Source organism: Ipomoea nil, unplaced genomic scaffold (genome assembly GCF_001879475.1).
Source record: "Ipomoea nil cultivar Tokyo-kokei standard unplaced genomic scaffold, Asagao_1.1 scaffold2606, whole genome shotgun sequence".
NCBI classification, from domain to species: domain Eukaryota; kingdom Viridiplantae; phylum Streptophyta; class Magnoliopsida; order Solanales; family Convolvulaceae; genus Ipomoea; species Ipomoea nil.
Genome location: NW_017619034.1, coordinates 40,001 through 45,000, shown reverse-complemented (window position 1 = coordinate 45,000; position 5,000 = coordinate 40,001). Strand labels below are relative to the sequence as shown.

Sequence of the window (5,000 nt, the reverse complement as noted above, 5' to 3'; positions counted from 1 at the left end):
GTCTAATTTTCTTTCAGTCCAAAAAATAGGTCATTTTCCTTTCTTTCTCCGCTTCTGCTCTTTCTTTGTCAAGCAGCTTTTTTTCGCTTGCCTGAATTTATTTCACACTTTACAATCTTTGGCTTGCTCTCTTTCTGCCCAAGATCAAGACCAGGAAGAAGAATTTTATTTTTTGCCAAGGTGTTCTATACTCATCAAAGACTGCGACTCCGTGATGTTCGAAGTCCGCAAGGCTGCAGGATTCGAACCCGCGTCACTCTGTCCAAAACAGACACCTCGCTTCTAACATTTGCCCCATTTTCCATTTATTTGTCAACTTCTCAAATCCAAGTTGGAATCTTTTACTCCTCGATTAGTCTACGTCCGCCAATGGGCTTCCCAGCGTCACCCCTTGCTTCCGCCAATCCACTTCTACCGAGCATTGACTCGCGAATGATTTATTGAAACTCTACTCTACTATAGAACACCGTAACAATCATATTAAAAGTAGAAAGAAATTAAGGAATTTCTTTCTATTTTCCCGCTATCAAATCAATAGCTTTAGGCGATCCTCTAAGTTTTTTCTTTATCTTTATTTACGCGGAAAATGATAATCATAAGGCATTTGGTTGGGAAAGAAACCAATTATGATATTCCTCTTTCGCCCTAGCTTTCACTCGATCGAAGACATGCAGAAAGTCTGATCTTGGAGCAAGAAAACGGATGCGCGTCGTTAGCAGCAAGAAAACGGATGCGCGTTGCTAACGCAGCAAGAAAACTCCTGCAACAAGCAACGGCTCCTCGCCAACAAACAACATAAAAGAAAATCTAATATCACCATTAGATTTTGATTAAGAACAGAAACTGGCATAAAAGCTGTCATGCGTTTATGAAGATGAAAGGTATGGGATTTGATTGAATAGTTGACTCAGCCCCTTGTTGTTAGACGCGCATCCGTTTTCTTGCTCGTTAGCGCTGTCAACTATCAAACTCATCCGCTTGTCAATTCTTGGTGTAATACTCACTCGTAAATGATTGGTGTCAGAATGTCGGGAAAAATGAAGGGTAGCACACTTTGGGTAAAAATGATCCTAACCTATACATTATGATTCCCAAGTTCTATTGACCCAGTTCCCTTTCCCACTCACGAATAAGTTTGGCCAAGGCATCTCCGGCCTTCTTCCCCGACCTAGGTCTTTCCCCCAAAGGTAAATTCTTAATCTCCTCCAGAATTGGATCAGTTGTCTGCGTTTTTCCGCTGAGGACGTGTATATTCCAAGTTCATCGAACATACTGGACAATATGTCGCTCCGCATCGAGATGCGGTTCAAAGAGGAAGTAAAATTCTCAATCGCCCACCGCACTTCTGTTATGGAAGGTGCGGGCAGGGGACCTTGGGGTTGCTGCCCGGGTTGAGCATTTTGTACCGATGAGGATGCCTCCCCATGCGGTGAATAAAAAAAATCTATCCAAGAGTCCACCCGGGGAGGAGATTGAGGGGAGGGGAGGGGACGAGCTCGATGAGCCCGAACAAGGCATCATCTGGGATTTTACTCCCCTAGTAATGAAGGCCTTCACAGCCAATGCAATGGTGAAGGCCAGACAAGAGGGGAAGCCCATCCGAATTTCAAAAGAATGTAGGGCTTTCGACCCCTGAGATAAGGTATGCTTTTAGTGCGTTCTCTAACTATAAGTGCAGGCGCGGCGTAGCGTCATGGTAGCGTTAGCTATGCTCGACTAACAGGACGAGTCATGTGACTGACCTGACATTTTATTGAGATAAACTTCGAGCTGCTGAACTGACAACGGTATATTGTTTTTCTGCTTGTTTTGAAAGCCCTCACGCTGGCAAGGAATGATATCCTTATGAATATTAATAAAGAGTAGACCGCCTTCCTATGAGGAAAAAAAGGAGGAAATATAAATTTGGTTTTAAGATTGAAGAAACATAAATATCTGCTTTCTGCAATGAGGAAAGACTTGTGGGAAAATCGCTTGGTCAAACCAAGAAAGGCATGGGAGTTTTGGGCGTAAAAGTTGCTTTCTTTACGATAAAACTAGTTGGATAAAAAGAGCGCTCCTAAATGAAGCCTTTCTCAACTATACGATACCGCAAAATGTTTCTTCCTTCCTTAGTCTTATAGAATATTCTTTTCTCGATGCTTTGAATAAGGTTCGGAGCGAGGAGAACGAAGAAAGGCGCAAGCGACCTTACGCTGCATTTGCTTCAAGATAGAATGCCACTAGATCACTGACTGAACGACGAGGAGATAGAAGAGAAGACATGATGTTACTACTGCTCTCCTACTGAAAGAACTGGATTGTACGAGTATCGATAAGTAGATTCGGGATGGGAATATAGAATGCTTCTCCCTTAGAGCACATCGTTACTTACATCGAAGTAAATGTGTTAAGCATATAGTAGCATTTGAATGCTAACTGAAAGGATTTCATTTAGTAAGAAATTCCTGGAGCCAGGGGAATGCGTTTTAAGAAAGCAAGTTCCATTTGGGAGGAGTAAGCGCTCTTAGCCTAGGAAGACGAGGGTGCTAGAGACTCCGTTCCTGGGGGAATAATGTTAGTCGAAGGGGGGTAGCGGTCTAAGCCTCTTAGGCTTGGCACAGGAATGAATCTCTCACCCATAGGAAGCAAGTGATAGGACCCACCCAGAGGTAGGAAGAAGTGAATCATCAATTTACTTATATAATAGATAGCAGAATAAGCGGACTTAGAGGAAGGGCACGGACGGATTAAGGGAGGGAAGGAAGGAGTTGTGAAAGAAAAGAAAAAACTGCTTGACTCGCCGCTGTTGCTATTACAGAATCGGTTGTGAAAGAATGGCTTTTGTTCCAATCATCCGCTGTCTCCATATCCGTTGTTCAAATAGCAGCTTCTTGGCTCTTTCCCGGTGGAAGGGTTTCAGGAATGGAATCTGCATCCCTTGCGCTATAAGCGATGTTTTTTTAAACCAGTGCTATGTTTGCAATATACGGTGCCGCTGTTGAATCAGATATGGCACTTGAGTGAGTGGCATATCGAAAAGATTCATATGCCTCGAACAAGAGAAATGTCTTTTGAATGGAAATCTGAGAGGAGAAGGAGGCACCTATTGTGAGGGAATGGTCTTTTGCAAGACTAAGGGCTTAGAGAGAAAGCAAGGAACTTCACTGCCAACATGTCCGAGGAAGTGAATGCGACATTCAAGGCAATGCTCAATTTCATTGAATCAATAGATCAAGAAGTTCCTTACATTACTAATGGGCAATCAGGTTCAGGTTCATAATACCGAACAGCCTTTGCTTTGCTCTCATTGCTGCTTGAAGGCAAGTCAGGTAAAGAAAATCCCCCTTGAAATGGAAAGTAAGTAGTCAATTTTTGTTGGGACGGAAAGCGACTCTTAAACCACTTCTTTAAGCGCTATGCACTGCTCCGTGGGCTCAGTCTTTCTGGCAGCTATCTTGCTAAACTGCTAAAGAGTTCCTTTTTTTCTTCCAAAGAAGGGTAAGGTTACTTTACCTGAAAACAACAGTTTTTCCTAAAGGTTCTTTATGCAAACTGAGATCTTTTTCAAAAGGTGCTTGGGTTCGGGGAGGCGATGCATCTGAAGCAGCTGGCCGCTAAGGGGGCGTTAAGCTCAACCACCTCATTTGCAAGGCAAAGATCCCAAAAGCATATAATTGAAACATATTTAGAAAAAGCAAAAAAGTTGAGACAGTTTATCATTTCAAGCAACGTCAAAGGGAGGCAGCCAAATACATTTCCATTTCAATCAAGAGACGAGCAAGAAAGGTAATTGTATCATCCATGGCGAGTGCTATCGTATATAAGATAAGAGTTTTTTTTAGGAGCTTCAAAATAGCTATATTAAGATTCAAGCACTCAAAATTGAATTGAAAGTCTATTAAGAAAGCTGCTAGCAGAGGGTTCCGAAGTGCCAAACCTTCGTGGATTGATCGAGTGTAGTGCACATGAAGTTAGGTGAGATTTTTTTAGTGTTCAGTGTGCCAGGTCAAAGAAAGAAAGAGAGGGGGAAGAAGCGGGGTAGAGGAATTGGTAAACTCATCAGGCTCATGACCTGAAGACTGCAGGTTCGAATCCTGTCCCCGCCTAATCATTTGAGGCCGTAGTCAGCCTCCAGATTGGATATTCCGTAAGTAACTTAGTGAATGCGCTACAAGAACTTGGCAAAATCAAATGAGAAACTAACCTAATCAATTTTTTTTTTCATTCTACGAAAGCCACTTAGATTGTTGGAAAACAATCCATACTGTAGGATCCAAGAGCTCAGATAAATCAACAAACACAACAGCTCAAACCTCATAGTTCATCGATGCTACAGCTAGAGTTAGAGTTATAGCCGTTGTTTGACTTTCTATTGTAATAAGTTGTTGTAGGAGCTGCTCCCGTTGGTCTTGTCTTGCTACGAGGTTGTGTAACAAATATCTACGTATAGTTGCAGACAAGAAAGTTGATGTGACGTGAACTGCGCTGTGCTCATCAAACAAAATTACGGCTGCTCCGTGCAGAATTCAAAAATGCCATACCCATTTCTTTTTTGGTTGGACCAACCCAACCGGCAGCAAGAATAAGTCTCTCTTTTTTTTTTTTGGGGTGGAGCAGAGCAGTCAAAGAATTAAGCCAACCACATGCTAGACTGGGGAAAACAACTGTTCGATAATGAGCCGGTCTTTTTTTATATGACCTCTCTCTTACTCTTTATCTTTCTTAGAGGAATGCTCCAAGATTACAAAAAGACGGTAAACGACGTCTTGGAGTACAATAAAACACTCGGCGTTCCGATCTCATTCTCATATAGTTGGATTCGCGGTGTGAAAAGAAAACCCTCAGAAACTGGAGATCGGAACAAAGAAAAATGTAGACACTCTCCGTGCCTGGGCGGAGAAAAGAAGGGGGGACCTTAAGCCGATCATAAAAGACTACCTGCCAAAAAAAAGGTAGCCTGTCTACCGCTTTCTTTCATAACAGAGCCGTGATTCCCGGCTGGCATAGAAGTCTCTCGC

At 42.7% G+C, this 5,000-nt stretch overlaps 2 long non-coding RNA genes across 2 annotated transcripts in view; one reads left to right on the top strand and one right to left on the bottom strand.

Annotated features, from left to right (window-relative positions):
- The window catches only part of LOC109154118, a 25,440-nt gene that overhangs the window by 6,106 nt on the left and 14,334 nt on the right, over positions 1-5,000 (top strand). The gene's annotated exons all lie outside the window — the stretch shown is intronic.
- Positions 475-5,000, bottom strand: part of LOC109154119 — a 25,109-nt gene continuing 20,583 nt past the window's right edge. Inside the window, exon 4 of the long non-coding RNA XR_002049658.1 lies at positions 475-776. This is a non-coding gene — a long non-coding RNA (uncharacterized LOC109154119). The remainder of the gene's footprint in view (positions 777-5,000) is intronic.